This window comes from Gorilla gorilla, chromosome 3 (assembly GCF_029281585.2).
Source record: "Gorilla gorilla gorilla isolate KB3781 chromosome 3, NHGRI_mGorGor1-v2.1_pri, whole genome shotgun sequence".
In the NCBI taxonomy this organism is placed as follows: domain Eukaryota; kingdom Metazoa; phylum Chordata; class Mammalia; order Primates; family Hominidae; genus Gorilla; species Gorilla gorilla.
The window spans coordinates 131,415,057-131,425,873 of NC_073227.2; positions in this window are offsets into that span (position 1 = coordinate 131,415,057).

Consider the following 10,817-nt stretch of genomic DNA (forward strand, 5'->3'; position numbering starts at 1 on the left):
ACAACAGCTGGCCTTTGCTATTGTCCCAACTTTTCCTTTTTTGTGGAGGCCAGTTAAAATAAACACGGACACTCTTGGTGAATTTTCTGAATGCATTTGTGAGTTTGTTATTTTAGTAACCAAATCGTTCCCTCTGTCAGTCTCACCCCCAATCCCTTATCCCACTCTGACCCCATCCACTTCATAGCCCAGGCTTTCATTCTTTCCTGAGTGCTATCAATGTATATTGCTCTTAAAGTCACTTATATTGGTTACACAGAATTGAGCAACATGAAAATTGTAGGTTTAGTAGATATCATAAAACATCTGCTTTTCGGGAGGTGAATATATCAGTTTTTATAGCTTATGTGTTGTAAATGATCAGACTGTAAGAGTAATATTAATTATAATAACAAGACAATCTTCCAGGAATAGAATTACAAATCCTGGTTTGTCTATGAAATCTTTGTGTCCGTTGATATATGAAAATGAATTCATGATTGGTAATGTTTGTATTTAGTGTCTCCCTTTAAATTTCCTTAACTTGACAGCTGGGGATTAGCATCTACAATAGGCAGCGGTGGTAAAAGGAAATAAAAATGAAAAGTAAAGGAAGGCTTAAAAAAAGATGGACTCTTTCATGGCTAATTAAACCAGAATACAAATCAATCATTGGAAATAAGTGATGAATTTATTATGCTTGAAGGCTCACTATACCCTGTAGTGTTTGCTATACAATGAAATTACAGTTCTCATCAGCTTATAGGGTAATCATTTACCTTCAGCTTTACCTTTATCTATCATATTGATCTGAGACTCAGGCAAGGAATGGAAGGTTGGCAGTCTAAGTAAGTGTGGGGAGTTAAAGTGTCTCAGCTAAGAAACATAGGAACCTCTGCCTAGAAGATGAAGACTTTACTTTATTCTCATTTCAAATGTTAGGAAAGTATCTCAGTCCTAAGTCCACAGGCATATTTAATTCAATAGATGGTAGAGGTGGAAGTTGGGGAATGGTGGCCCCTGGATTTTTCAATTGATTATATCACCTTTACATGCTCCTGGGCTTAATGCAGACTGACAGTGAGGTTTTGGACTGTATTATCCACAGTTATTGGGAAAGGGTTGCAATGTTACATTCATGCTGGCCTGTAATCCTGGCGTTTTGGGAGGCTGAGGTGGGTAGATTGCTTGAGTGCAGGAGTTCGAGACCAGCCTGGGCAACCACGGCAAAACCCCATCTTTACAAAAAAATACAGAAAGTAGCCAGGCATGGCAGCGGGCACCTGTAATCCCAGCTACTAGGGAGGCTGAGGTGGAAGGATTGCTTGAACCTGGGAGATGGAGGTTGCAGTGAGCCACGATCGCACCACTGCCGGGCGACAAAGTGAGACACTGTCTCGGGAAAAAAAAAAAAAAAAAAAGGCCCAATAGTCAAACATTAAATTAAGATTGAAATACTTTGAAATACTTTTTTTTCTGTTTATTTTGTGATATTTGATTTCACAGCCACTTCTACATTTAATTTGTCTTCTGGGTAGACTATAATAATAAACTTTTTTCTTTTTCTTGAGAGTCATGCATACTTTTCACATAATGACATGGTTTTTCTTTTTACAAATGTCACGAGTATATCATGAGGGACCATTTAGACCTCCAAACTGGCTCTTGATTTTTGCACTGAAAGAATATAATGGCACAAAATGTTTCCAAAATAAAAATATGTTGAATTTATGAATATATGAATATTTCTCTAGATGTATGTAAATATCTAAAAATTTTGTAAAATGAGAACCAGGTATCCTTTCATAGATACAAGATGAAACATAAGCATGTGACTGACTAAAGCCTAAGGAATGGCAAAAAAAAAAAAAAAAAGAAAAAATATGTGATTACCTGTGCTTCATAATAAAGGATTGCTGACCTTCTTAATTTGCCTCCTTGCCGATGTGAGATTCACAGACTGGCTCCTACAAGTGAATATTACTTCTTCTGTAGGGATAGTGCCATAACTAAGCTGTTGAACTCTCACCCCTATAAGGCACTTATCTCTCTCTGCTCCAGCTCCGTGACCTTGCCCATGGGGCTACCAGGACTTCTCTTGGTTGTCTCAATGCACCTCATATATTAGCCATTATATGCTCTTTCAGAGTGAAAGACCATCACCCAAAACTTGGCCCAACTCTTCTATGTGTCATCATCTGAGGGCAGCAATAAAGAACTAGGCCAGCTGCATCCACTAGAAGAAACCGTGGTCTGAAACATCTGCATTTCAAATCCAGCTCTAGATGAATAATAAATCGAGATGTCTCTGACTTAAATTGGAAAAGAGGTCCCATGACTAATCATGCCTCTTAGAGTAAAAAAAAAAAAAAATAAGATCATCTTCATTTTCTGCCTCTGCACTTCAGTGCTTACCTGCAGATGGTTAAATACAATTGAGAAAGTAGTTGTTTTAAGCAAGGCCATGAATATTTACCTTCATTTTTTCTTGTTTTATTAAAAAGAGAAAAGCAAAACAAGTTACTTTTTAAAAATTTAAAGTAGAGAAGGTGCAGCAAAGAAAAAAAACCCTATAAAAAGGCAGACCTGTAACATCTAAATTAAATAAAAATTTAGAAGGACCAGGACTTCCAGTGATGGCTGTTTCATTATTTACTATAAACAAAGCACGGAGACCTCTGGAGGCTAATGGGGCTGTTGATTGGTGTTTACTCATCCCAGCAGGATCTGGTTTCTGATAATCTAGGACTCCTGTGTACTGATGAGTGTAGGCTGGTGGTGAACTAGTAGAGCCCACTTCAAGGTAGGAGAGAATGTCTTGTAAGTTCTTTGTGGCTAGGTTGAGCTGAAAGACTTTGTTTATTTAGAATTCCTCCCAAGTCCTCTAGGACCCTAGCAAGGGCTGCAGAAGTCAAATTTCCTAATGTCCTGTGTGTCTTTGTAGAAGAATCTGGTTGGTAAAAGGCTAAATAAGAAATCTACCACATTCTTCAAAGGAGCCCAGAACATTTTATCAGATATTTATTGTTTCCTTTTACATAGTGATGTTTTGGTAGATTGTCATTTAAGCATAAGCTATTTCAAACTGAACGAGGACAATTATTAACATTTGCTCTAAGAGTGAATTTTTCAGAAAAAAACAAAGGTAATCTACATTTTATCGACATTTTAATTTTCTTTGCTTTCATGGCCTTTTAGGTTTAAGACCTAAAAGCAGATATCAAGATGATTTTGACAAGTTCTGCCACAGAAACTTGGAGCTTCGTTATAAGTAAGCTCCCATGAGAAAGTTTATTCCCTCATGGTGGTTGTTCTGGATAAGAAATATAACTTTTGGATGCTTAACCCAATGATGATCCCAACTTTTTGTGGTCTGACGACCATTGATTATGTGATTTCCGTCTTAGAACCACGGAGATAGTGTATGCAATAACGGCTTTGGATAAACTCAGTGACATTACACTTAAACCATAGTGAGTGCTAATACCTAGTAGCTATTTGATCTTGTCAGAATCATTTCTTTTCTACCTCCAACCGAATTACCACAATTCTGCTTCTCCACCAAAAGGAATGAGACACTGCTTTCCATTTATCCAATTAGGCTTTGCTGAGGATCACATTTTGATTGAAATGCAAAATTTGAAAGCCCACTGATTTGTTATAATTTCAGTAGTTTCAACACATATGTTTTAAGCTTGCTGCAGTTTAGAGAAAGATGTTTCACATTTCTTATCATTTTGTTATGTCTTTATCATTCATCATTAATAGTCCTAATTAAATTTACCATATTTCTCTTTCAGAATCTGTGTTTAAAAAGAAGTTATAGCTTAAAAGATGGTATATAACTAGTATAAGAGTAAAACAGTTCTCTCAATCTGTTTCTTCGTCCCAGAATGACATTTTATGACTATCAAATACATATATCCCTTCTTAGTGAAAATTAGTTTTTTAAAAAATATTGATAGAAGTGGACAAAGGTAAACCAGTAATTTAAAAAATTAATTTGCTGATTGTGTAAGAAAAGATAAATCTTATATCTATTAATCCATCAAGAAGTGTTTATTGAGCCGCTACCATTATATCTAAAATGGTGACAGATATTGTGCAAAGTAAAGGAAAAGAATATTCTGGATTCTCTCAAGAGAACCACATGAGGCAGATATGACACATAGGAAAACACTGGATAACACAGACAAGCACGTAAGTGCGTGTTGGGTTATGCAGTTGAGCTAATTAGCAAGACAGAAATTCAGTGATGAGCATGGGCTAAGGAGAAGTTGTTTGGAAGAAGCAGAGTGGGGAATAAACCTTCACAAAAGGCCTGAATTAGAGAAGAGAGGAAGAGGCAAAATGTGGGTCACACATGCTATGTGATCAGAAGCCAATAAAAAGGAACTAGTCTGAAGAGAAGAGCTAGTTTTAAGAAAAAGTGTTCAGATAGCTAGCAGGATTGAAATGCAGAAACAGAATTTTCATTCTGTGTATTTGTTAAGAGGGAGCCACTGCTGGCTTTGAGGCAGAGAAGTAAAACTCCATAAAAATACGTAGAATATGTAATTTGAATAAGGGAAAAATCTCGGGCCAGTGAATAGGAAGGCTTAAGCATAGATGGGCAATGGAGATTGAGCAAAAACTATTTGTACAGGATTAATTTTGCATTTAAATATGTTTTAGTTTTATTATTGAATATTCACATTAAAGAACTGAAATTTGTTATGCTTTGCTTTTCTATAACTTTTTATCTTGATTTTTAAAATAATATTCCAAAACTACATTGACATGTTTTTTAAGTTTTATAGTTATGTTATAATAATGACATGCATACACTGAAGACATTTTAAAAAATGCTAAACCAGTAAAAACATAAATTAAAATCACATAAAATTCCACTTTACTTTGAAATCATTACCATTAATATTATAGCATACAATTTTTAAGTTACTTCTGTACTCACATTTTTGCTGTCAAAAAATAGCATAATACAATACCCTTATGCTCCTTTTTTAAACTGGAGTATATAATGAACTTTTTCCTGTGACATTTCAATAGTATTCTATAATGCCAATTTAAATGGTTATATTGTACTGCATGGTAGAAATAGACCATGTTTATTTCCTTAGTGTCCTACTCTTGAGTTTTAAGTAGTTGCCAAGTTTTCTTATGAAAATGGTTGCATAAACATCCTTGTAGCTAGATCTTTGAGTGCATACAAGATAATTGTTGATATTATAGTGAAGTCAAAATTATTTATTAACATTTGGCTTAAAAATAAACACACTAGTAATTTAGATTTTTTTAAAGCAGGTTACTAAAGTTCCTGCCATGTGCAATTTGCACTGCTAGGTGTCATGTAAAATGAGTTGTACAAGTTAAAGCCCATACTGTTATATAGTACCAGATAGGATGCCCAAGATACAGCCTGCCCAATTCATACTCTAGGAATGGAAAATTTTGATTTTAGAGAACACTAAAAAATGAGTTGGGAGGGTAGTTTTGGACCCACCCTCGGGTAGTAGCGGTGTGATTATAGACTAAGGAGTTTATAAATGATTCAACCAATTAAGATTTTAAAAACATATCTTTTGTACATTTAAAATGCTTTAAGGCAGAGTGATGAAGGTATGAAGATTGAAGTGAAGAGAAGAATATTTAACGCTAGGGAGCCAAAATGGAAGGTTACTGCCATTTTGTAGGGTGTGTGACCATGGGGTCATGCAGATACAAACTGTCAGGGAGGAAGAGGCAGGCATAAACTGAAAGAGAACCTTCAGTTAATGTAGCTCTCAGTTTTCTTAATCTGGGAGGACTGGAGCCAAAGACATAATCACCAATAACCACAGCAAAGGCAGTGGAGGGACTGAGTGGGAAACCCCTAGATCTGCAATCAGTTGTAATGGAAGAACCAAAGTTTTCTTTGAAACTTAGAATAGCATAATGAAGTAGGATGAACATATTCTTTGTAAGATGTTCAAAACTCCTCAAATCATGTAACAAATTAAGGAAAAAAAACCAGGAAAGAAGTATTAAAGAATAAATTCTGGTATTAGTAAAGTTGTAAAATAATTCATTTTTATATGATTTACATGCTCTTGCTTTGCATATTATTTTAATAAACAGATTCACTCTATGTCAAGCATTTACATTAACTTTTTCCAGTAGTCTAACAGCTATTGAAACCAGAATCTCCCGACAAAAAAAAAATTTCTTTTAATTTTTTTCTACTAATATTTTTTACACATTTACCCAACACAAACTTCTCATTCTCTGCTCAAGTTTATCTCGTCCTTATTTTAAAAAGTAAAAGCTATTTTTTATTGGGTACTTATTATGTACCAGACAGGTGCAAAATATTCTATGGGAAAATTATCTTGTTTGCACTTAATGTCATGGAACTTGTTTTTGAAAAATGCTTTGCAACTGCTGCCATTGCTATTAGCTAGAGAGTATGAAAACAGAGTTATGGAATGAATAGTTCTGAAATCTTATTTTAATGTGACTATCCCCTCATGTCTATTTAATCTCTCTTTATGTGGATACATGGCTATGATAATTAATTTCTACTGAGTTCTAAGGGATGCTATCATAGTGCCATTTAAAAACTTCACTATGGGCTTATATTATCATTGCTTTTTGAATAATTGTAATAGCATGTCCATGATATTGCAATTGTTTTTACCTTTAATAGTGAAGAAACTTTAAATATATGATTCATTTGCAAATATAAATGCACAGCATAATGCAAATTATGTAATTAATTTGGCTTTTGGAAGTAGGGTTATACCAAGACCTAAATAAATGCCTTTGTGTTTGAGCAATGAAGTGATCAAACTATCTTCTGCCTTCTTTCAGCTGAGTTTCCTTTCCCATGGAAGTTTCCCTCTCTCCTGCAGAAAATTTGGCTGTAAAAGATGTGCATGCAAATGTCCACAGGTGTTGAGCCTATAGCATAATGTCAGGCACACAAATGAACAGCGCAGGAGCTTAGTAAACTATACATGCATCTGCAGATAATTGCCCATGGTTACTGAAATTGGGCCAACAGTATTTTTTTTTTCTTAAAGAGCCTATGTATATGTTGCTCTTAACTTGCTCCAGATTTTGTTTCTAAGTTGCACCCACAATTTCTAAAGGTACAGACAAGAATAAGACCGCCTTTTTTCTATAGAATATTTCATATACTTGAGACCCAGAAATATGTAAATCTTTTTTCTATGTTAAGCTTACAGAGATTTTATGTGTATGATTTAAGCTTAATGTATAGGAAAAATATTGAAAAAGAATGTTTACATCTTTTGCACCATAAGTCTTTAAGACACTATTCATTCTGTGGTTCAACTCTTCCTGAGTAAAGACCTACAAGATAAATTTTTTTAGAACTTAGCTGCAGCAGAAAAACAAAGTTCACCTTAAAAATTAACAGCCATGCTTCATTATATTGGCCAAGAGAATTAGACATTTCAATTTTTCCTAGTCATTTGGCTCAGTGTAATGTAGACAGGTTATATGTGAGATATATATATATATATATATATATATATATATATATATATATGTAAAATTTCATTTTAATCCTTCAGTTCAAGTCAATACAAAATGACACAGCGACATAATTGGAAAACACATTCATTAGGAAGACTGATAGTAACATCCTATCATGGGAACTGCAGTACTCCTATTTCTATCCAAGAACTCACTCAGAATTGTTAAAGATGTTATGCTCACTGCCCTCATTCTCACTCCCAGTGTTGCTTTCTGTGTTAGGTCTCCATTATTTTATACACTCCTCTCCTTCATTCCAGTCTGTTTCCTTTGAAGCCATCCAAAATATTACCACAGGTTTTCTCTATAATGGAAATCTTCGCATTTCTCTCACTTGCTTTTGAGCCATAAATGACTCCCCAAGGATCTACCATAAAATAAAGGGTTGTGGGATGATTTGTAGCTGTTATATCAAAAAAGCATTCTCTATTCAAATACATTGGAAAGTTTTTTGGAGTTAAATGGATTTCTTTATTGCAAGACTACTCAGAGCCTTTAGTGTTCTAAGGTTGATGGGAACCACAGAGAGAGCTATAGAAAGGTATGTATAATTTATCAGACATATGTATACATAGTACCCTTTTTTGTGGAGGTTTGGGGGCACAAATGGGTGGAGAACTACTCTTTGGGAAACAGGTAACTGCAAAAAGAATTTCCAAGTCCTTCTTCTTACAGAGAGTATCCTCTACACCCTCATCCCATCTGCTTTCTCAGCCTCATCTTGGCCATAATATACACTGTACTTAAGCTGGAGTATTTGCTATTTCTGGGCCACATCATGCTTTCTCATCTCAGTGTGAGTTTATACTGTTTTATTTGCTTATGAACACATTTCCTCCTTTCTGCTAGTGTATTAGTCCATTCTCATACTTCTGTAAAGAACTGTCTGGGACTGGGAAATTTATAAAGGAAAGAGATTTAATTAACTCACAGTTCAGCATGGCTGGGGAGGCCTCAGGAAATTTACAATCATGGCAGAAGGTGAAGGAGGAAGCAAGGCACCTTCTTCACAAAGCAGCAGGAAGGACAAGTGCAGACTGAATGGGGCAAGAGCCCCTTATAAAGCCGTCAGGTTTTGTGAGAACTCACTCACTATCATAAGAATAGCATGGAGGAAACCCTCCCCCCACCATGATGCAATTACCTCCACCTGGTCTCTCCTTTAACACCTGGGGATTATGGGGATTACAGGGATTATAATTCAAGATGAGATTTGGGTGGAGACACAAAGCCTAACCATATCAGCATGTAAAATTCATTGTCATTCTTCAAGATCCAGTTCAGATTTCTCCATTTCTATGAAGAATTTCTTCTTCTTTTTCTAAGGCAGAACTATTCCCTCCTTCTTCCTGTTGTCACTGAACTTTTTCTCAAGCTTCTATTATTGAATGAATCACTGTACATTATTCATTTATTTCATCACACAAATCTTTTATTTTTATAAAGAAAGCACACTCACAATTTAAACTTCCTATTAAATGTAAAGATGAATATGGATTAGCTAGTCTCCATAGATGCTCCTCTCCTCAATGAACCACACATACAAGATTTCATACCACCGAGTACTCTCTTACCCCTTGTAGCTGGGCTAGCCCTGTAATTTGCTGTTGATCACTAGACTCTTGTAAAAAGATACTACATAACTTTGGAGGCTAGTCATAAAAAGCCTTGCATTTTTCAAATGGATCTCATGGAATGCTCATTCTAGGGGAAGCTAAACACCATGTAAGAAGGATGACTACTGTGAGACCACTGTGATGTGAGGAAGTTCAGGCTAGTTATGTGACGAGAGACAGAGAAAGAAAGAGAGAGAGAGAGCCCAGACAGCACTGTGCTCTTCCAGACATTCCAGACAAGGTACCAGACATGTGAAAGAACTTATTTTGTATCTCCAGCCCAAACACTATCTAACTGCAACTGCAAATTCATGGCAGCTGTCCAGCTGAGTCCAGTCAATTTGGAAGTGGGATAATGTACACACACACACACACACACACACACACACACACACCGCCTTCCCTTTAGGACCAGTTGAGGGTGGAAGCTGAAAGTATGTTAAGGAGACTATTAGTAAAGTCTGTCTTAAAAATGTCAGCGGATTTCTTTTAGTTGTGCATTTTAATATTCAGGAAAAGACATAGAAAAAAGAAAAAAAATCTGTTCAGTTTTCAAATAAAATCTAGAGGAAGCATTTCTGAGACAATTACTTGCTAGATTCAAAAATAAAACCATTTCTCTTTTCCGTCTTCTCCAACCAGCAAGAGGCTCTTAAAAGAAGAAATGCCTCAGGTAAGGATAAAAACTAGTTAAGGATAAAAACTAAGGATAAAAACTCAGGAAAACATCATCTTAGGGTAAATATTTCAAGATTCTTTGTTAAGAATTCAAAGATGTTTACAGTGTGCTTGGTAGGTCCCTCAGGTAGAACATGTATTGACAATTTTTTTTATTATTATTATAAAGAGCCAGACAGTAAATATTTTGGGTTTTGCAGGCTACATAAGATCTTTGTCCTATATTCTTTGCTGTTTGTTTGTTTACTGTGGTACAATATACAGAACATGTAATTTATCATTAGAGACATATAGCGCATTCATAGTGTCATGGAACCTTCATCACTATCTAGTTACAGAACATTGTTATCAGTCCAAAAGAAAACCCACACTCATTGAGCTGTCATTTTCCATTCTCTACTCCTCCCTGCACTGACAATCACTAAACTGCTTTCTGACTCTATGGATTTTCCTTTTCTGGATATGTTATATCAATGGAATCATACGTTATGGGGTCTTTGTGTCTGCTTTCTTTAATTTAACATAATACTTTCAAGGATCATTCCAGCTGCAGCATGTGTCAGTATTTCATTACTTTTTATAGCTGAATAATCATATTCAATGGTATGAATATACATCATTTTGCTTATTCATTCATCAGTCCATGGACATTTGGTTGTTTCTACCTTTTGGCTATTATGTATAATGCTGCTATGACCATTCATGCACAAATTTTTCTTTGAGCTCCTTTTTAATTATTTTGGGTATATACTCAGGAGTGGAATTGCTGAGTCATATGGCAATTCTGTTTACTGTAGAACTGCCAAATTGTTTTCCACAGTCACTGCACAACTTTACATTTCCATCAACAATGTATGAGTTTTCTAATTTCTTCATGTCTTTGGCAACACTTGTTATTTTGTTTTGTTTTATTTTTTAGTCTAGCTATCCCAAAGGGTGTAGAGTTGTATCTCATGGTGGTTTTAATTTGCATTTCTCTAATGGCTAATGACACTGTGCTTCTTT